Raw genomic sequence first — 24,043 nt, 5'->3', positions numbered from 1 at the left:
CGAGCAAATTCCAGTATACCATGAGACCACAAGGGCAGAAGGTACTTTTAGTGTGTGGATTCCAGGGCTAGAGAAAGTTTTCAGGATGAAGAGCTGAGGCATGATAGTCCAAAGTGCAGCCTGGAGAGGAATTTCAAGTGGTATACAATTCAAGGAATGAAAATCCACTTAGAGATAATGGATGAAGAAGGGTCTGGGAGTGCTTGTGTGAAGAAAGCCGTCTTCCTGGCTCTGTGTGTCAGAGAAGGTGTGGCAAGCATTGGAGAACGTCCACAAGGAAATGAAATAACTTGTGTCAAGATGTGGGAAGATGGGCAAATTTAACACAGAAAAGGAAAGAGATCACAGTGTGGAGCTTTATTAACAGATACAAATTAGGGTAGAACCTACTGAGGAAGAAGCAGCTTGTGCTCCAAGGCATGATGTCAAGGACCCAGAGGAGCTACCCAGAGAGAAGCCATCAGAAGGACAAAAGAGAAATTATAAGAAGTGGTAACTTCCTACAGAGGGGTCCTGAGTTGGCCATATGACAACCTGACATGAAGAATAAGAGGGCATACTGCCTTCTTGGGCTATGTGTGTTCAAGACATAACAGAGAGCCTCCAAATAGTTGTCAAACCCAACAATACTAACCCCTAAAATACCAAAAGTGGTTGGTGATTTCCTTCTCATTTTGTTTTTTTTTTCCACTTGTGTGTATTGATGGCCAATCTCTCTCTTTTTTTTTTTTTTTTGGCTAGGCAATGGGGTTGTGACTTGCCCAGGATCACACAGCTATTAAGTGTTATGGTTCTGAGGCCAGATTTGAACTCAGGTCCTCCTGAATCCAGGGCTGGTTCTCTATCCACTGCGCCACCTAGCTGCCCCATGGCCAATCTCTTTTGAGGATACCTTATGGTATCCAGGGGCTTGATAGCAGCCCAATACCATCCCTAAAAGGGGGAGGAGAATCTGGAGAACCCCCATGCCCTAGTCAAATGGCTTAAACTTCAGTCAAAATGGATTTCTTGAATATCTCTACCATCTTTTCCCACCACTGGTACTCTGTATACTGTTGTGCCTCCCTGAAATAACTTCCTGCCTATCAAAATCCTATCTATCCTTATAGCTTAGGTAAAATACCATTGCCGCCATAAATTCCTATGCTGGTATTGCTCTTCCCTTCATTTAAATTCTGATGCCACATTTTTAGTATCTCTCAGATAACATTTCATCTTGTCCTGTGTTATAGCTATGTTACTTTCCCCACTGGTTCTCCCTGAGTATCTGCATATTCCATTTACCCCACTAGCCTTGTCCTAGCCTTGTATGAAGTTAGTATTCAACTGTTAGTTCTTAAATGAAATGAATGATTGAGTCGAATTCACTCCCCATCTACCATCCCTCACCCTGAAAGTTTCATATAGAAGATAGGCTTGGAGTCAGTGGAAGGGCTTGGAGTCGGGAAGACTTGGGTTCAGATCTACCTCTAGATAATTATTTAGCTGTGATCCTGGGCAAATCACTTGAACTCTAGGTGCCTCTGTAAAATGAAGGGCAAGTTTCACTAGCCTCTAAGGTCCAGCTGTAAGTCTAGGATTCTTTGATTCTCTCTCAAGTCCTTCCTGCTCCTAACATCAGTTTTCCTGAAGTTTGGGAAGACGTTTCCTCCTCTGTTGGGCAATTGTTCAGCTGAGTTTTCCTCTGTTTTACTCTTGCTGCAACTTGAGTTGTAAACATTTTCTGCCATTTCTCTTTTCCATCTTCACTGCAGATTTATAATCAACACAGAATTTAGTCATCAGGGTTTCTTTTTGTGATGCCCAAGCAGAATTGTGTTGCTGTTACACATACTCCCAGGCAGAATCATGCCACTAAAACCTTTCCAGAATGTTCCTTTGGACTCCTTTATTTGGTGACAGCATACACACTAACAGTCAACCATGGTGGTGATGGACTGCTGGTGAAAAAGTGATAAGCTATAAACCCTCAAGGGAGATAGGGACTAAAACTGTTATTTCTTTGGTATCGGGAAGTCTCAGATGTTAACTCCCTCCACCAATGGAGGTCTGTTCTTTCTCTACAAGTTAATAGTCTTCTAAGGATGTCCTGGACAACTAAAAGTTAAGAAGCTTGACCAGTATGTGTGAGAAGTGGGGCTTCAGGTCTTCCTATCTCCAAGTATCCATTACACCAGTGGCATCAAACTCAAATAGAAACGAGGGCTCCCAAATGGTAAGGATCCCTGCGGGCTGCACGTTGCCTTAGCAAACTACAAATGAATGTTATCTATGTTCTATCGTATTTTCATGTGTTCTGTTACATATTTCCCAATTACATTTGATTCTGGTTCAGGCCACACTTAGGAATGCTGTTGTCTCCCAACATGGCCAGCTGGCCTCTTTGATACCTTTACACTATAACACTCTATCAAGCCAAAGCATCGAGTAACTTTTAAATTGTTTTGAGGATAATTACTTGGTATCAAAGTTATTCAGGAAAAGTTGTTAAAGAACCTCAGAGAGAGGTGATTCTCATTGGAAGTGATGCCAAGAGGCCAAGGTTCAGGATCCTAAAGAAAGGAAATAGACAAGAAAATCCACTTCAGAAAAAGCGGATTTCCACTAACTTAGGGCTTAAACCCCAGGGGAAAAAAGTCTTCAGACAAAAGAATCCCTGCAAATTAAATGCTTTTAAAACAAAGAGTGCTTTGGTCCCAGAAATAAACTCAGTGCATGGGAAGAACAGGAAGGTAACTAGATGCCAAGTTGGCCAAAGAGAAAACTAGACAGAGACCTGAGCAGCAAATAGGAAAACCACTAGAAGTGGAAATTTGGCCAGGTCAGAAGGGAGAAATACAAAACAAGAGCACAGTGCCCCAGGGACTACATCAAGGGTACTGAAGCAAGACAAGAGATCGAGTTCCAGGGCCACCAAAGGGAAGACAAAGAAAACCACTGTAACTTAAGGAGAAAAGGGAGGAGCAAGATCAACTCCACACCTTCTCAAAAGTTCAGGGAGAAAACGGAAAGTTAGTCATTTCAAAAGCCAAGGTTAAAACTTTTTGTGCTGATGAAAAACATAGTTGTGACCTGATAAAGCTCTCTACCTATTATGAGAAAGTGGGAAGTCAGACTGAAAAAGGGGAAGAAATAGTCAAAGAGTAATCAAACTATTAGGAAAAAAACACATATATAAAATCAGAAATTATTTATTATACTCAGTAGTCACTTGTTTCAAGAAACAGTGTACAACACGTCTCTGAAGAAGAAAACATGGGGGCAGAGGGAAGGAATGAAGTACCATGTTTACATATGCATATATGTATACATGTATACATATATATTTATGTATTTTAGAGGGACAGAATTCTAGAGTTAGTAGCTGAAAGAACACTGAATTGAATCAATTCTTTTTTAATTAAATATTTTTCTTAAAAAACAAACACTGAATATCAATACAGCCGACTCTACTTACTTAATAAGTAATTATTTTAAATTACCTAATTTCAACACATGATGTATCATTACAGCTTTTTAGGTACTCCAGCTCTCCATCAAGGCTTTGTCTGTTCTCATTCATTTTTCCTCTAATATGGCCATAGTTTGTACTTCATTCCCTTGTCAGCTCCCACCCCCTTGCAATATTTTATAAAGGCCAATCCTTTATTATTATACAGTGCAATATACAATAAAACAATCCTGCATTGCTGTATTATCTTAAATGCACTATAAAATTACAGCATTCCATTGAATTAATGTAGCACAATGTATTTAATAATTTCTCTATTGTTGAACATTTAGGTTGCTTGTTGTTTTTTTGTTTGTAATTAAGTAAAATGCTACCGAAAAAAAAAAAGCCTTTGAAGACGTGCCTCTGAGTATTTTACTAACAACAGATTGTGGGGGTCAAGAATCACAGATTCCTAGATTTGAAAGGTACTTTGAAGGTGTTCTAATTCAGCCACCCTCACAGTGGCATAGTATCCAGTCTGTGCTTGAATATTTCCAGTAATAAGAGAATCATTATTTTGAGATGTGACATTTAATTGTTGAACAGACCTATCTCATCAGAAGTTCTCCCTATAATATCTACTAACTGATCCTACCTTTGCCCTCTGGAATATGATCAGTCAGTCAACTAGCATTTCTTAAGGATTTATTATGTGCAAGGCAATGTGCTACACACTGTTCTAATGGGTAAGGAACCATTGGAACTATGTTTAAATATGATATATACAAGATAAACTGGTGGTTGTTCAGTCATTCCACTCAATTGAGTTTCATGGGGAGCTTTATGTAAATTTGTTTCTCCTCCCATTGCATCTTGCTATTTTATTTGTCAATACAGCTCATAACCTATCACCTATCTTCTTCACGAGGTTATGTAGAATTGCGTTCTTAACAGATGTTTTCCTTAACTTCCACGAATCTCCTCCTGCAAGGAGATTAAGCATTTGGTGGCTGGGGCTCCTTCTGAGCCTGTTTGGCCTTTTTTGTTCTATATCAGTCACATTTCTATAGGATCATTGGTTCTATAGACTCATAGCTCCTGGAAGAGAGCTCTGAGATCATCTACTCCCATCTCCTCATTTTCAAGTGGACATGATGATAGCCCACATTGACATTTCTTGTTTGCCCCCTTATTATTTGGCATCATCATTTATTTGAATAAGTAAAACTAGAGCTCTTGAAATTGCCTACAGTGTCTTCTTCTGGGTGTGCTTCACCAGCTGCCATCTAGAATGAAACTAGAGGGCTGATGCTGACTGCAAATTCTGTCTGATCTGGGAAACATAAACACTAAGTACTTACTGATCCGGATGCTCTGGGAGAACTTCCTACTGCCTCTCCCACCCACTAGGAAGCTTCCCAGCATTTGGAGTGCTAGGTCATAGAAGCTGTTACCACCATGCCTGCCTTGACACCTTGCTTAACCATGGAAGGACCTGGACAGTGGGGTATTTGATCAACTGGTCATTCCCCCAGCCTACATCTGGCAAGTTCTCATTTCGTGCTCCCCTTGCTCTGGTGGCTCAGAATCTTCATTTTCTGAGGCAGAAATCCTTTTCCTTTGATGCCCCTGCCTACGATTTCTTCTCAGCTCAGCTTGACTCAGCTCTAACTCCCAACAGTCCATATGTTCCTCTGCTGTCTTGCTCCCTTATGCCCTCTGAAACCTGTACATTGCATTAGTAAACTCCCCTTCATCCTGAATTTCTTAATTCCATACCCTTTATATCTTCTAGTGCTCATAGAAGCCTAGCTTCATCCAGAAGATGCTAATTGCGTGGTCAACCCTCTCAAATACTATATATTCCTTTTCTTGTGGCCTCTGATATGCTGAGTGTGTGTCTACACCCCCAAAAAAGGAGCAGACTTATCCTTTACTCTTCATTGCTACTTCCAGATTATGACATAACCAAACTCCTCCTTCTTTAAGGTTCGCTGGCTCTATCTATACCTCCCACTCCAGCTCTACATTGCTTGCCCTACTGTTTCATGAGTCCAAACAGCTTGGTCAGTCTCCTTCCATTTTCAAGGAGTTCAGCACCTAGCTAAACAGACTTCCCCTCTGTTTTACTCCCTGCCCTCACCCTTGGGGGCTTTGATATGCATAGTGAGGCCATTTTGAAAACTCCGACCTCTCTGTTGATTGGCTTCCTCAGCTCCCATGGCTTATATCTCCACTCTATTTCAACCACCCACAGAGATGGTCACACCTTTGATCTCACCATCATCTATCACTCTTCTGTCCCTACCATCTTGAACTCTGAACCTTCCATCTCTCTTTCCAGTTCCTGCACCGCTTCCTGTTCTATCAGTCTTTCTCTGGACTTATTTTCCTTCCTAAGGTTGATCAGTTCAAGTATATGGTATTCATAGAAAGCATTTAATAAATATTTGTTGAATGAAAATAAATAATCAGTGTAGTATTAAAGACCCTCCTTTTTCAATATATGTGATCTACATTTTATTTTTTAGACTAACCCACAAAACACCAGCTGAAATAGAAAGACCTACATAACAGTGATGGCAGCTGAAGCACTAATAAACCATTCCTTGAGCAAATCTTCTTAGGAGAATTTAAAATCATAAGCTTCTGTTGAAGAACTCCCACAGGGCTGTTTGTTGGCCTTTCAACCTGGAGCCAGGCACTCCCTATATACACATTTCTCAGTCATAACATTGATATTGATGGGAAAAGGACACCAGGGCCTTTTACATCATCAAAGGGCTCAACTGCTTCAACATGAGTTGGGAAAAGTTTTCCTTCTGTCTCTCCTTTCCTCATGGGTTTTTAGCTTCCTGATGAATTCATGAGAACTGCACCAGATCCTTTCTGTGGCTCATATTCCCTTTAGCATAGTAAGTGACAATTTTACATAGACTCCCAACACAGTGATATCTGACTTCACTATTTATTCCATTATGTCTCAGAGAAGTTGTCTTTCTGCCCTTATCAGGCCAACCATCAGAAAAGATTTCCCCACTGCTCTCTCTTCCTCTGTATTTTTTTTCTGAAAAATTAAAATCTTACCAACAATTGCAAATAAGGTCATTTTTATCATGAACTATATATCATGATATATAGACAGATAGATATAGATATCACCAGCTGGGAAGCCCTGCTCACTGGCAATCTCCTCAAGGCAACATCATGTGCACAAAACAACTTTGGACCTCGGCTCTAGTCAGGAGCCCATGGTTAGTCTGACATTGCCAATAGTAGCTATATGACCTAGGGCAAATTATTTAACCTCTCTGAATTTGTTCCCACATTCTTCCAATGAAGATGCTGGAATACAGTAAGGGTTCTTAACATTTTTGTGTGTCATGAACCCCTTTGGCAATCTGGAGAATGTTTTTTAAATACATAAAATAGAATACAAGGATTACAAAGCAAATTAATTATATTGAAATATAGTTATCAAGATAATTTAGAAATAAATTTCATGGACCCCCTGGTTAATAACCCCTGATAAAATGATCTCTAAGGTCAATTCCATCTGTGATTCCATGAATTTCTATCTCACCACCTATGAGTTTTAAAAGACAATGATAAAAAGTAAATACGAAGCATTATGTTAGATTAAATAAAATGTTTCCTGCAGAAGTCAACTTAGGCAAATATACAACATTCAGTTCAGTACAAGAAGAGAAACCATTGTGAATTTTTTTATGGATATATCCAGATTGAGTTATAAGTCTTTCAGAGAGACAAGGCATTTTCCTATCAGTTACATGAGCATGACAATAATTTCCTACGTTAGGAGAAAATTAGTGGAACAATTTGAGCTCCTGTTAGTGAGGTGTACCGTAAAACAGTAAATTGCTATTTTTATTACAATAAACTTCTTTCTGTGGAAACTTTTTAAAAGACACAAAAATTTTCACAAATGGTCCCAGATGTAAAGACTGACCTTCTACCTGATCACATCTATTTCCTCTTTCTGTCCAGGTGGTCTATAGTATACTCTAATGACACATAAAATGAAGCACATTTTTGTCTCTTTTAGTGCTATCCCAAGTTACACAACTTTACATATTGGGTCTGTGGGCTGTGAGAAAGAATGGGCTCTTCATGAGCACATTCCACAATAGTCATTTCATTTTGGTTGGCTAATTCAACATTGGCTCTCCAGGACCCCCATTATATAACCTGGGATTTCCACATTGTTTTTGACAGCAAAGTTTAACAAAAATAAGTTATAAATGCTGATGAAATTGAAAACACATGATGTGGAATTGAAAGGATTTAGTGATGAAAACATTGTCTGATTTTGTGGTAATTAAATCTTGAAATAGGTTTCTTCTTGAACAAGCAAACAGTTCTAAGTATTTGGCTATGCATCAGCATTTTGCAAGCTTCAAAAGATCATGTTGCTCCATCTTTCTCCTATAGTATGCCCACAGCTGTGCTGTGAAATTGATGCAGTAAACATTAAACTCTTATTTCCAACCATGGGTTACAGGATCCAATAAGCAGCCTCCCTGAGTCTCTGACTGTAACATCCAGATACCAAGCACAGCTCTCTTGTCTGGAAGAAAAAATAGCAAGTCTTTGGAAGCCATGGAATGTTGCAATAGATTCTCTGCTGTGCTCATTCCAACAAGATGAGACTTCTGAATCTCTCTGACCTCCTTCCTTTATCTTCTAATGTTGTTTTCAAGTTCAGCTACATCAGTCCCTGAAATTGACATCTGTGCTATATCTAGTCAATAGCTGGGCTCCCAAGAAGGCAAGAACAAAACCAAACACCCAATAAAAAGCTTTCTAAAACATCTGGGTGACTACATTCTCTTCTGTCTTTCCTGCAAAGTTACTTTATTTTGATGTATGTGAAGAAAAGATAATATGGAATATGCAGTTAGATGAGAAAGGAGAAGAATCCAGTAGCCAAAAGCATTGAATGTAAAGGTTGCAGGAAGGCAAGGAGTATATAAGAAAGCCAAAGGGCCTGGGGGAACAAAAGCCATTGAACAGGACCTGTCAACCTTTCATTGGGCATGCGCTAAGGAGTGTGAAAGCATGTTTTACTACGGTTCAACAGCTTGGCCAAAGGGACGATGTCTTAACTGAATTTTGTACCTCCTTCCCACCTAAGATAGGGCTGTACACACGCTAAGTGTTTAATAAATGTGTGCTTTTGCCACTTTACTAGCCCCTGCTCCCTAATGGTCCTATTTCCTCTAAAAGTAATCACTCAATCCTATTAACTAGTTTTAACAAGTTTAACAATAAACTAGTTTTAACAAGAACTTAGAAAGTGAAGTCAGTTTCTACTTTTGAAAATGCCCAGTGTTTAAATTTCTCTGAAAATATTAGTATTGCAAAATAATGAGACTGAACTAATGTAGCCTAGTGAATTTGTAATAAAACAGCAAAACTGTTTCCTATTAAGTTACCCAGGTCAGCAATCAATAGCCTGTTTGGAGATTCTTGGGGGGAATAAATAAATATTCGTTGTAGCCAAATTACTTTATTTAGATTCTGTTTTACTTCCCTGAATTTGTCATTTCAGCAATTAACATGGAGATGTTGGCCTAACCAAAGGATGAACCATGAAATTGTTAAGTTACAAATGATATGATGTAATATGTAAAGTAATTAAAATGAATGCACAGGCTATGCTACTACTAGTGTGTAAAAAATCCAGAAACCCGACAACCCCCATAATCCTATTCAGCAATCTTGTCTGTTTTTCTGCTAGTCTCCCTGGCCTTGTCTTTAATCCTGTTTATCTCCCTAGAAACCAAAATAAAAGACCTCTTAGACTTGCCTTTTCTCCTTCAACACCCCGAAATTTGTGCTGGCTCTGAACTGGAGTAACCAGATACATTTTGTTACATTGTAAAAAATGTTATGAACTGACAAAGGTACTTTGATATGATCTGGTACCTGGGGAAATCACAACTTTGTTTTGGAATTTTGGAATGTCACCGACTTGTTGCCCCGGGAATGTTGAGACTATTCTTTCTTTTGATCATATTACTAACTGAAACAAAGAAAACAAGAAACCTCCTCCTCTTACTGATTTCCACCTTTTCTGAAGTTTAGCTGGAGCACAGAAGGTATGAATTTGTGAAACTGGCTTGTATAAAAAAAACTTGTAGTTTGAAAGACTCATGATTTCATTGGTACCAACACTCCCTTCATCAATGCTGATTACAGCTCTTCTTTCCCTTTTCTTCCTGGGCAATTATTGTCTTGTTTTCCTATGAATCTTCCGTAGAAGATCTACCCATTATTAGTTTTTTGAGGGTACCACTGTACCCTTGAGGTCTGCTTATGTGGTCTTGCATTCTCACTTCATTAATGACCTATTCTCTTTCACTGGTCATACCCATCCTCCATAATGTCTTTTATAATACTTATTGCATAGAAATCTTCATTGGGAACATGCATCTGTGATTGTGGTATTCCAATTCTTAGCATCAATAAACTCAGTTTAAAAAAATGACATGGACATAAGATGAAGCAAGAGCAAGTAATGGTATACACACACACACACACACACACACACACACACACACACACACACACAAATGCCATGAAGGAAACTGAGACTTAGTAAGGTGAAGTGATATAAACATGATAACACAGCTAGTAAGTATCAGAGATAGGAGTCAAACCTGGCTCTTTTCCAATTCCAAGTCCAGTGTTCCTTTAAAAGAGATAGTTTTACCCATTTGGGGAGCAAGAGGGTGATCCAAGGAAGCATTATACTTTTGCGTAGGGAAGATATGACAAGGATAATGGATGATGAAGAGAAAGCAGAACTGCTTAAGTCTATCTGTTTCTGTTTTCTCTAACAAGGAAAATTTAGTCTAGGAAAAAGAAAGCAAAAATGGTTAGAAGTGCCTTGAAATAAAAGATAAATAAGAGCAACTAGCTGCTTTCAATGAACTCAAGGCACCAAGCCCAGATGAACTAACTATATCACAGGACATTAAGTAAACTTGTGGATGGGATGGGTAAATTGCTGTCAGCTATCTCTGAAAAAAAAAATCCTGTTGTATGAGAGGGGTCCTTCAAACCTGGAGACAAGCTAATGTCCCGATTCTGAAAGAAGTGGGAGCAGGGAACATCTTCAAATTATAGGCTGGTAAGTTAGACTTCCATTCCTGGTGAAATTCTAGAATGTATTATTCCTGGCTGACTTATGAGCATTTAGAATGGGAAAGTGTGATCATGATGAGCCAAAAAAGAGCGAGCATTAAGAACAAATCATGCCGGCCTAATCTCCTTTTTCGTTTTTGATGGATTACGAGATTGGCAGGTCAGGGAAATGCTATAGGCATATTTTATTTGAAATTTTTCAAGGCACTGGGCAAAAATCCTAATAAATATTTGCAGAGGAGATGAAGAGATGTGGACTGAATGATATTGTAGTATTCCTCCCACCCTTATCCAATGACAAGGCGATCAGTGGGTCCTTCCGTAAGCTACGTGCACAGGCTAAGAATTGATGCAGACTGAAGCTTCTTTATTTTGGGCTCAGAAATTCCAGGTCATTCTCACAGAGCCATGGGTTGGTTGCTAGAGAAATAGGGAAAAAGCAAAGGGGCGGGAGGCAGGAAAAAGAGTCTAGCTCAGAAGTGTGCATAGATACCATGAGTCTCAAGGAGTGAAGAGATGTTGTCTAGCTTGAAACAGAATTCTCAGTTGCTAGGAGAATCTGACAGAATCCCAGATAATTTGCCATACTCATCATCCTTTGGGAAGGAGAAGTTGTTTTTTTTTTTTTATCATTGTTGTTATTATTATTTGCATGCCCAGGCATGTGAAGCTGGCCTTTGGCTTCCAGTATTTCCTAAATGAGCTTCAGGGCTGGACAGCTCCCTGCTGGCACCAGTGTTACCATGGGGGGGATGGTGTGGGGAGGGAGAGGGACAAGTATCCACCCCTAAACTACAGCAAATAGATTGTACAACTGGATAGATTCAAAGCTGACTGAATAAATATTTGATTCATGTATCACTACCTCTTTGGCCCTATTTTGTTCAACATTTTTCCCAGTAACTTGGATAAAGACAATAATATGTACTTATCAAATTTATAGATGATAAATTTCAGAGAACTAGATAGTACCTTGGTTAACAGAATCAGTATGGCAAGAGATTACAACAGGATGGAATGATTAGCTGAATTGCATAAGATGAAATTGGTAAACATAAAGTTGTACATTTTGGGTTCAAAAAATCAACTACGTAAGAATAAGATTTAATAGTCATGTGAGGCTTTTTTTTAGACTGTAAGGTCAATATTTGACAATAATATAAAATAACAACCAAAATCTTAATTTGCATCAATATTCCTTCTGTACTCTGCCCTGGTAAGATCACGGTAGGATATTGTGATTAGTTCTGGGTCTTACATTTGATGAGATTTCAGGAAATTAAGTGCCTCCATAGGGGATGACATGAAAAGTTAAGGAATAAAACAAACACAAGGATTAGATGAAGGAACAGGAGATTTAGTCTGGGGAAGACATAAAAGGGACACTATTTCTGTCTTTACATATTCTGAATGATTGTCATGTAGAATAACAATAATAATGATAACTAGCATTTATATAGCACTTTTAGAGTTCACAAACTTTATCTCATTTGATCTTCACAATAGCCCTAGGAGGTAGATGCTATTATTTTCACCATTTTACAGATGAGTAAAGTGAGGCCAACAGAGGTTAAGCAACTTGCTCACAATCACACAGCTAGCAAGGGTGTGAGGCAGGATTTGAAATCAAGTCCTCCTGACTCCAGGTCTAGCATTCTCTCCACTGCACCACAGACTTGTTTTGTATGTACCCAGAGGGTAGAGCTAAAAGCAATGGATAAGTGTTATCAACTGCTTTCATCTCAGTGACAGGAAACACTTTCTAATAATGAGAACTATCCCAAAGTGGAATGGGTAGTCTTAATATCATCTTCATATGTTTCTGATGTGTAGGCATTGACGTTGTGATGGAAGTGCTCACTAAGGGCGGCTGCTGAAAAACACAGCTGAGAGAAGCATAGAAGTTGTGTCCAATCTGGTAAAGTTGGACTGGATGGTCACTAAGACCCTTTCAACTCTGAAATTCCAATATGCTAAGATAAAATAATAATTATAAACCATAAACCATGAATAAGTGGAAATTTAAAAATTTTCCACCTTGGTTTTTTTTTTTCACCCAGAAGTTAAGTTACCCTCTTCCATGATTGGAAGGGCTCAGTTTCGGTATGCCTGCTTAGCTCTTTTAGATCTGGAAGTAACCTTAGCTATCATTGCCAACAAACCCCTCATTTCACAGATAAAGAGACCGAAATCAGAGAAGTAAAATGATTTGTCCAAAGTCACACAGCTCCTTATGTAAAAAGTTAAGGCTAGAACCCGTTTCCTTATTCTGTTTCATGTTCCTTTTATTCTACCATCTTGCCTCCTCATCTACTGAAATGGCCCAAGGGAATCTAAGACCTTGATTCAAGACCAAAAGTGGTGCCTCCTCGGTACTCAGTGCCCCTGGGGCCCCTCCCTCTGAGTGAAGAGGGTGGAGGGAGATGGACATTAGAGAACTCCTCCCAGATCCTCTAGCTTTAAGGAGGGCACCCAGGAAATCCACCTATCATTTCCCCTCTGACTACTCTCCTTGACTTCATAATCTTTTGAAACTCCTTCTACAAGATGAAACTCTCACCTTCTCAGATCATTTCCTACCCTGACTGTAGGCCTTCATCATGATTCCAGTGGGATAAAGTCCCTGCCCCAGCCCCATCTGTCAGTTGTTCAGTTGTGTACAACTCTTCATGACCCCATGGATGCTAGGCCCTTCTGTTCTCCACTATCTCCCAAAGTCCATCCAAGTTCATGGGGTTTTTTTTTGTTTTTTAGGCAGTTGGGGTCAAATGACTTGCCCAGGGTCACACAGGTAGTAAGTGTCAAGTGTTTGGTCTGAGGCCGAATTTCAACTCAGGTCCTCCTGACTTCAGGGCTGGTGCTCTGTCCACTGCGCCACTTAGCTGCCCCCAAGTTCATGTTCGTTGCTTCCATGACACTATCAATCTCATCCTCTGCCATTCCCTTTTCCTTTTGCCTTCAATCTTTCCCAATATCAGGGTCTTTTCCAATGAGTCCTGTTTTCTCATTGTGTGACCAAAGTATTTAAGCTTCAGCTTCAGTATTTGACCTTCCTGTGAATAGCCTGAATTAATTTTTTCAATTGACTGATTTGATCTCCTTGCTGTCTAAGGGACTCTTAGAAGTCTTCAGCACCACAATTCAAAAGCATTGATTCTGTGGTGCTCAGCTTGCCTTATAGTTTAGCTCTCACAGCTATATATTGCTACTGGAAAAACCATAGTTTTGGCTATGTGGAGCTTTGCTGGCAAGGTGATGTCTCCTCTTGACTTCAGGCCCAGCGCTCTATTCACTGTACCACCTAGCTGCCCCTTCCCCCATCTATGTCCCTGCTTTTCAACTTCTTTTTGTATTTTCTTCCCCCATTTGATTGTGAGCTCCTAAAGGGCAGGGGCCATCTTATCCTTTACTTTGTATCCCTAGCACTTAGTGTAGAGCCTGGCACATAGTAGGTGCTTTTATAAAAGTTTGTTGACTCAGCCTCTGACTCAAGACCCAAAAAAGGCTACTTGGTCATCCTATTGTTCAGTCACTTAACTAGATCCAGACCATGTCTTGGCACTTTCCAGGGAAAGTTCATCTTTATCCATGAATCCCTGTGTTCAAACCTGCCTCTGACATATACTATGTGACCTTAAACAAGTCGCTTGGCTACTCCCTGCTGTAGACAGCTCTCTAACTATAAGTTGCAGAGAAGGTGTTGACCTGAAATAGTGCAGGGAATTTCCTTACTCTGTTATAGTTTCCTATACCAGCAAAATTGTAGGTCCAATCTCTATCCCCTATAGAATGTTAACAGAATAATAAAAAAATGTAAATATAAATATTCTGCCAACAATAGCACATTGTCATTCTGATCTATATTTTGAGGACAATTATGGTATTGCCATCACTACCATCAAAGTGCTAGTAATTATTCTAAGAAAGAAGAAGACCTGGTTCAAGAGCTGCCTTTGACACAGTATTGTGCCTAGCAAATCACTTCTAAGGGCTCTAGTCAACTTCCTAAGACTAAACATGTAAAGACGGTGTGAGTCTGCATTGGTAGAGGGAGTTTTCCTATCTGGGTGTACCCTGTCCAAATGAATTTAAAGGCCCTATTCCTATTCCTGTTTTAAGATTATATTAACAACAGCTTCATCCCACTTTGCCATATTTGTATCTTTAAAAAAATAATAATATTGATCCTCTAGTTGTTTTTGAATGGTTGCAGAATGTTCAACCATATTTAATTTTGGAAGCACGTTAATCAAATCACTTAATTCTTGGGAGAGTTTTTTGATGTTGCCTTTTTATTGTTGATGTTGCATTTTGATGTTGCATAACAAATTAAAGTATTCCACAAAAGTAGCAAGGCCAGTATTTATCTCAGCCACTGTCTTCACACCAGGTTGCTATAAACATCTTGAATGCTTGAATTGATTTTAAAGAAACTAGGTCATTTAAAAAAAACTCAGAAAGTAAGATGATATTGTTGGGCTGCAAATGTTTCAGACTTGGATTTATTTGACCTAAATATGTAGAATGCAGCAATCCCTGGTTTTGATTCCCTTCCCCCTCACAAATCGCTGATGGTTTACTTTGGTCAGTTTATACAGAGAATAAACTTTGAGGTTTCTCTATCCACTCCTGAGAGCCTTCTTGTTAGCACCCCAGGAGAGGAGGTGTAAGAAATGGTACCTCTTTTCTTTGTCTTTGTAAAAGAGAAAGAGGAAGACCCAATCACCTTGTCTAGGTGAATATTCAAAAATATCATGATCCTGTCACAAATTTGGATTTAAAAGCCCATGATTTTATCAAGGCTGTCATGGAGCAAGTAAAATTGTATCTTCTCTCTCCACCCTTCCTCCACAAACTCACATCCTCACAACAAAAACTCTCTTGCCCTTGTTGCAACAACTGCTATCTACACCTGCAAGGTCATCAGTGAAGGTTGTGCCCCTGCTTCACAGGAACCATCTGAAAAAGTTCCAAACTTGCAAGTAAATAGTGAGCTCCCTGATTTGGAAATGTCAAGGCCTCAGACTGATGTATTTGCAGAATACCTTCCAGTTTCAATGAATGCCTTGATCATTTTTCAAGTCTTTCCCCTCCCCTAATCTTGGCATTCAGAATGGGAAGGCCTCTTTTTTGAATGTGTTGCTATTTTGGTCATACGTCCTTCAAGCATCTCTGAGGAGATCAGGATTCTGGAGATGAATGTGTGCTAATTTCAGGCAGAAATTCCTCAGGGCTACTTACCCTCTTTGATCCCTCCCGGGTTTTGCAATGACCTTGGGACTTGTGGAGGACCTGTGTTTTGCTGACAAAATACTCCCTGTGTCACCCTTTAGATTTGTAGGAAAAGGAGAAGACTGAGCTGGAGAAGGCAAACCCAACAGAGGAGGGCAGCTATCATGGCAACATCAGTGCCATTATTCAGTATGAAAATTGTGTGGGCAAATCATATATGAGACACAGCAGCATGAATTTTTCACTTCTGAAATCTGTTTGGGCTGCAGAGATGTAGCCTGGTGATTTTTCACTTCTTCCCCCTTCTTCTTCCCCATCTCTTTCTCTCTGGAGAAGTCAAGTCCAGGTCTGTAAGTCTAATATTTCCAAGGGGTGGGGGTGGGGTAAAAGAGGATGTTTGTTCCTAAACATTTATCTTTCTGAACTTAAATGTTTACTTTGTCTTGTAGGCTGGAAAATGTGATCCAAAAGTGTTATCCATACACGCTAACATTGTTTAAATGCAAAGGAGAGGGGTGTTTGGGAGTTCCTGCGATAATGTAAAGAGATTTAAAGCTGCTATCTTTTGTTAAAACATGATTACTGGCTAGGGGCTCAGAGCTAGGAAATAAGAAGGTAATGATTCATGTTAACAATTTACCAGTCAATCAACAAGCATTTACTAAAGGCAGAGAGAATACTTTTTATCAGGGTTTCTCTAGGTGAATGTGCCAGCAACCACAGCTAGCTAACTAGCTAGCCTGGCATTGAGGTGAGCACTCGTGGCTGGTTTGAAATGAAAGCTACTTCTCCAAAGGAGAAGGGAGGGAGCAGCTCAAGAGATAAACATGCCCGAGGTGAAGGAGTGACCCAGACCACAAAAATGTAGGGACGAGTATGAGTGATTGATGTCCCTAACTACCCACTCACCTGCTCAGCACAGCCACCTGCTACACCTTACCCTGAGCCATCCATCTTTTCTCCCTGCACATGGAGTGATTGTGGCCCTATATAAGTATTGAGAGATAGATAAGGAGGGAGCAGCAAGAAAGCGTTCAGACTCAAAGGGCAGTCAGCAGAATATGGAGGTGCCTTCAGAGAGATTTCTGAAATAAAGAAGAGGATGAGAAAAGAGAAATTAGGAAAGAGAGCAGAAGCAAAGGGAAGAAAGGAAAAACGTAAGGAATGATCATGATCCTATAATGCCTATAACACCTGTCAGTGTTAAGTATGCCTGAAGAACCCTGGCTATATGGTGACATGAGATTCTGAGGCAACTGACTTAAAGGGGGGCAGGGTGAGAGACTAAACTAGACACTTGAGGAGAAATGAGGAGAATGAAGCTGTTTAAGGGGATCTTGTACATTCTTACTCAGTAGCTAGGTGGTGAAGTGAAATGGTAGAGTTCTAGGCCTAGACTCAGGAAGAACTGAATTCAAAACTCAACTCATATGCTTACTAGCTGTGTGACTCTGGACAAGTCACTTAACCTGTATTTGCCTCAGTTTCCTCAACTGTAAAATGGGGATAATAATAGCACCTATCTTTCAGGGTTGTATCAATGAGATAATATTTTTAAAAAACACTTAGGGGCAGCTAGGTAGTACAGTAGATAGAGCACTGATCCTGGAGTTAGAAGGACCTGAGTTCAAATCTGGCCTCAGACACATAACGCTTACTAGCTGAGTGGCTCTGGGCAAGTGACTTAACCCCAATTGCCTGAAAAAACCCAAGCAAACAAACAAACAAACAAACAAACAAACAAAAAAACACTTAGCACAACGCCTGGCACATATATGCAATCTAAATGCTTATTTCCTCCCCTTTCCTTTTTTCCCCTTCCCTTTCCTTCCTGCTGCCTGGCCTGAACTATGATAGCCTGGCCATGTAAGCCAGCATTACTAGGGCAGACATGCAAATTGAATGAGTCACCTGAAAACCACTGGGGATTCAGAAGTACAGAAGCTGCTACCTCCATGTGAAATCAGGACCCAGTACAGCCTGCCTCCATAGCTGTACCATTCTCAAGAACACACATGAAGGCTCTTTCAGCTTTCCAAAACATAAAAGACTAGACACTGACCTATTGCAGAAGTTTTTTGTTGAATGGAAAAACTTGGGTAGTGGTTCTTGCCAGCTCCTTACTGGGAGCTACTCAGAGAACTGATCTTCTAGGGCTGGAGACAGCCTGGTCTAGGGAGAATTGGGTTGGTAGATATACTGATATTTACTTATTCTGTTGTAATACTCTGATTAAAATTGAACATAGTATCTTTTGTAAATGACTTAACAGAAATACAGCAAGGCAAGGGGTAAGAGAGGGCTTTTGCTAGTAAGATGGAGACTCTGAGGTGAATGATACATGCCAAATTTCAGAGCAATGTTAGGAACTGGGACACTGCCCACAAAGGAAGTAGAGACACAAGAAGTCTAGCAGTTAGCTCCCTGAAAACAAAAGCCTGAAAGAGTCACCAAAGAGTTGGGCTGATATTCCACAGCCATTTTGGGGGAGAAACCCCCAATACCACCACTATGTATAACAAAGTTTAGCGATCATGTGTGGCAGGGTTACAAAGGGTCAACCAACCTCATTGGTTGGTCATCCCCTAGTGTGCCGCTCTAATAGTTCCCCTATTTAGTCTCATCATCCTGTACTGTAGGATAATCCAGGAGTCTATCTGGATATTAATTATTAAAATTTCAACATATCTCTAAATAAATTAATTTAGCTCAGTGCTCCCACCCCAGTGCATCAACTATTATTTACTTAAACTAGAGAAAACTCTTTTTCCAATACTAGGTATCAAATATCTTTATACAATAAGTCCCTTAACCTCCTAGGATTAAGTAAACCCTAAAGTTGTTGAATATGGAATTTATTATCAATGAAATGAATAATAAGTAATTCTTTTCTGTATTTTAGCTGTGAGAAAGAGCACAGACACCTCAAATTCTCTCTGACTATAGACAATTTCTTTTTCCTTTTGAGAACACATCCTCACACCATTAAGTTCATTCAACAGGGATCCTCTTCATCCTTTTTGTAAGCTAAAGCTTCTGATTGTTTCAGAAAGAAGGAAGACTTTTCCATCTTCTTTGTCTGTTATTTTTCAGTCTCTCTGCAATCCTTGCTGGAAAACTTTATTTTCCGTTTCTCTGAAACTCTCACTCTGAAAAACAGTATCTCTCCACACTCACTCCTCATAAAATAATGTTTCTTCATAAAAATAACACTTCAGAGTTCCAATAAGAAAGAAATTTCTCTTCATCTTCTCTGTTTTCTCCTCACAGATCAAAGTTAAACTCACACTCTCTTCCTCCGTAAGGAAAGACATTATATACAGTGACATTTACAGCTAAAACTCCTAGCTTCTCTGCTAAAAAGATACTAATAGTTTTTATAGCCTCAGTGGGAGAGGCTTTTGAACAGGCAAGGGTTGCATTGGATTAGACACTGGTCACAGACTCCACTTCCAAGTTTTAAGGTTTACAAAGCGCCTCGTATACGTGATCTTATGTGATGCTTACAAAACCCCTCTATGGTAGGTATTCTATATGTTGTTATTATTTCATCCATTTTTACTTGCCCAAGATCATACTGTGTCAGAATATCAGAGCAGAGTTCACTTCTTTCCAGGGAAAGGAAAAGAAGAGAAGGAGAGAAGGAAGAAAAGAAAGAAGGAAGGAAGGAGAGAGAAGAAAGAGACAAGGGAGGGAAAGAGGAAAGAGAATAGGAACTATGGATTCCCGGTTTGTTGTCAACATTCCTTTTCCTTCTTTCTGCTAATTTCGTTATCCCATAACACACACACACACACACACACACATGCGCACGCGCGCACACACACACACACACACACACACACACACACACAAACGGTGATGTTGCATAAGGCTCATTTCAAGTACTGGTTACCTGGAGTTTCCTACCTGAGCATAGAGGATGGGAATTTCCCATAACTCCATTTAAATACAGACATAAAAAGTCTGGGTGGATTTAGTGTATGATTTAAGGTTTCAACAGGCACCCCCAACCAATGAATGAAGTGACTGAAATGAACAAAGGTCTTCACATTTTCTCTTATTCTTTTTAATTAGGCAATTGGGGTTAAGTGACTTGCCCAGGGTCACATAGCTAGTAAGTATCAAGTGTTTTGTCTGAGGCTGGATTTGAACTCAGGTCCTCCTGACTTCAGGGCCAGCGCTCTATCCACCTAGCTGCCTCCTTCACATTCTCAATTGACAACAGTATGGTTAGAGAATCTCAGGTTATGGACAGTTTATGAAAGCCACCCCAAGGAGCTCACAGTGTTTCTTCCAAGTTTTAGAGGGCCTGTTAACACTGGGTCACATGAAAAAATGATACTCTGGATTTTGGTGTGTGTCTTATGATTAACATCTGAAACAAGAAAACATCCAAACAAGAAAAACTTGAACAGAAAAGTTATCTCCTGCATACTAAAGGAATCTACTGGAGCTATAATCTGCAACTGTTATTGCCAACATAATCTTCTTTTTAAAGTTTTATTCTATAGGGTTTTTAGTGAGATTGTTGGCTATTTTCAAGCTTCATACTGTCCTCTTTCATTCTGGTTGTGGTGGACAGTGGCCCTTTTAATCATTATTCTGAGGGCAGTTCTGATCAGCTGATTGCAGAGCCCATGACTTTCCCATGCCATTTGATTGCTTAGATATAGACTGATTCATGGACTTTGGAAGCCTATAGTTTGAATCCCCCTTAAGCCTGACCAGGCTCCACCATCTTTGGTTGTTAGGTTTATCTTTTTCATTTTGTTTTCCTCAGGGCTTTGTTTTCTTCATCTGAATAATGCAATAAAAAGAGGACTGCATTCATTTGCCTTTTAAGGTCCTTTCTGTCTCTAAATGTAAGATCCTAGAAATTTCTGTATGCTTTGTCCCATAAATTCAATATGATTGGCTACCCAGACAAAAGAAAAGTTAATTTAAGGAATTTTCATGTTTGATGTAGTCTTTTTCACTTTTAGGCTGCATTTTGTGTTCAGCTATGCTAATAGATGGAATTGAAGGCACAAATTCAGTTATATGGATTTTTTCTGAACTGAGAAATTCTTTGTGTTTATTATTGAACTCTATGTTTTCTCCTAATCCAATCCAATCCAATACAACAAGTCTTTATAAAGCAGTTATGATATGTAAAACATTGGGCTAGGCTTTCGGACTACGAAGATAAAAATGAAAATGTCCCCCAGACCTCAAGGAATTTACATTCTGCTGGGAGAATACCATATGTTAACAGATGAGTAAATGCAATATAATTTGAGCAGGCAAGGGCACTAGTAACTAAGGGGATCAAGAAACATGTACCAAAGCAGATTAATATGACCTGAGCCTTGAGTAACCCTAATGCTTATAAGAGGCAAAGAGGAGAAGACAGAATGCATGGCAGGCATGGCAGAGAGCCTGAGAAAACACGTAGAGATAGTAGTTCGGTTTAGCTAGAACAGGGAGTCTTAACTTTTTGTAAGGCTTTGAGCCCCTTTGGCAGTCTGATGGGGAGGGGAAGAGAAAAGAATGGAACAAGCATTTATATAGCACCTTCTGTGTGCCAGGCACTGTGCTAAGTGATTTGTACAAATATTAACAAATTTGATCCTCACAATGACCTTGTGAGGTAGGTGCTATTACTATCATCCTTATTTTACAGCTGAGGAAACGGACAGAAGTTAAGTGATTTTCCCAAGGTCACACAGCTAGTATCTTAGGCAGGATTTGAACTCAGGTTTTCCTGACTCCAAGACCATCATTCTATCCACTACACCATTAGCTGGCACATATGGACCTTTTCTAAGAATAATGCTTTTAAATACGTAAAAGAAAATACACAGGATTACAAATTATATCCAAATACAGCTATCAAAATATTTTTCAAAATAAGAATCTTTGGGCAAAAAATTAAGAGTGTATGAAGAAGAGTGATTGCAATAAATCTAGAGGTTTAGGCTAGAGCCAAATGTGAAGAATGTTATATGCCAGGCTGGGGAGTTTTTATTTTATCTGAGAAGCAATGGGAATCCCCTGAAGATTCTAAAGCAGGTTCATGACATAGACTTCTGCTTTAGGAAGATTGTTTAGGTCGTCATGTGAAGAAGGGATTGGATCAGTGAAGATTGGTGCCCCAGTGTCCAATCAGGACACTATTACATTATCCCAAATGAGGCAAGATAAGGGTCTAAATGAAAATGGTGGCTGTAGGATACTCTTAGAAAACCATGGAAAGACTTACATAAACTGATACAAAATGAAGTGTGCAGAACTAGAACATTGTATGCAGTAACAGCAGTATTGTATGATGATCTTACTATGAATAATTTAGCTATTTTCAGCAATACTATGATCCAAGACAATTCTGTGGGACTTATGAAAGGTGCTGTCCATCTCCAGAGAAAGAACTGGTAGGGCCCTGAATGCAAATCAAAGATACTTTTTCTTTACTTTTTTTGAGGCTTTTTTCTGTGTTTTCTTTCACAGATTGACTTACGTGGAAATGTGTTTTGCACATGTATAACCTATGTCAAATTGTTTGCCTTCTTAATGGGAGGGGAGGAAGGGAGAGAATTTGGAACTCAAAATCTGAAAAAAAAATGGAATGTTAAAATCGTGTGTTTATATGTAATTGGGGAAAATAAAATATTTAATAAGATTTTTAAAAAGAAAATGGTGACTGTATTAGTGGAGAGATAAGGCTGGATGTTCCCATTACTACTTTGACATGTCCTACACTGCCTCAAGAGCTATGAGCATCAGAAATAGGTGAAAATCTCTCCTTAGAGACCAGCAAAAGCTCTGGGTGATTGCTTAGCACTGCCTCCTTGCACTTAGTATAAGGGATTCCTCCTTAGTTGTTTTTCAAGCATAAAGAATCATCATTTATGACAATTTAAAATCATTTTACTTTGTTTTTATCTAGTTTTAAAAACCTATTGGAAAAATTTCAATCCAAATTATTGCTTATTTGTGTCTATCTTTGATATGCTCACTTAATGTTTTCTTTCAAAATGGGAAATGATTGACGTATGGATAAATATACTCTATATTAGTCCCCTTAGCACACAGTTTATGTGTTGTAATGATCAATTTTCATTCCATGGGAAAGATTATCATCACACTTAAAAAGTCTAGTTCTCAGATCCTGAAATGCATCTCTTCCTGTGCTGTGCTGTGCTGTGCTGATTTGACTAATTAAAATAAAACACAGATCTTGCAATCTGAGAGCAGATTGACAATGGAGAATATTCAGGTATGTCATTTTATCTGTCGTGCCAATACCAGATATTACAATCTACTGTGTGTTAAATACTGAAACTGATTACAGGTTCATGGTGCTCTATCCACTTCACTCCTAGCTGCTTTAGAATAGACTGTATGACTTCTTATAGTTTCCTCCACCCCTCAGATTCTATAAAGGACCACTTTGAGAATGTTATTACAGGAAATGATTTCCAATAAGTGGTTAAAGGTAATGAATAAACAGTTCTCAAAAGAGGAATTTCAAACTATTAATGACCATATGAAAATATTGCTCCAAATCATTAATAATAATAAAAATACAAATTAAAATAATTCTGAGGTTTCATCTCATGCCCAGAAAATTGGCAAAGATGACAAAATTGGAAAATAGTCAGTATTAGAAGGGCTGTAGGAAGATGGGAAAGCTGTTGGTGGAGCTGCGAATTGGTCTAATCATTTTGGGGGGAAATTAAATTATGGAAAAAAGTGATTAAAGTTTCCATGCCCATTGACACAGAGATAATGCTTTATACCCTTAAGGAAGTCAAAGACATCACAAAAGATCCCGTATGCACTAAAGTAATCCTAGCAGAACTTTTTATGGTGGCAAGGAACTGGGAAAAAGTAGGTTCTCATTGATTGGAATGGCGCAACAGATTGTGGTACATGAATGCAATGAAATGGCACTATGCTATAAAAAACAATAAATATGGATCATTCACAGTATCATGGGAGGGCTCATACAAACCGAAGTAAGCAGAACCAGAAAAAATACTATACATAATGGCTACAGCAATGTAAAGAGAAAGAATAATGTAATATAACTGGATGTAGTTTATTTATATTGACCAAGCTTGGTCTAAGAAAAGGGAGGAAAAATGCACATTCTTTCTTTTATTGTACAAGTGGGAGAGAGAGGGGTTATGTTTATGGAATGTTATACGTGAACAATGCATAGGT

Source organism: Phascolarctos cinereus, unplaced genomic scaffold (genome assembly GCF_003287225.1).
Source record: "Phascolarctos cinereus isolate Bilbo 61053 unplaced genomic scaffold, phaCin_HiC Scaffold_1;HRSCAF=81, whole genome shotgun sequence".
NCBI classification, from domain to species: domain Eukaryota; kingdom Metazoa; phylum Chordata; class Mammalia; order Diprotodontia; family Phascolarctidae; genus Phascolarctos; species Phascolarctos cinereus.
The sequence above is the reverse complement of the archived record's forward strand: the minus strand, read 5'-3'. Positions refer to the sequence as shown.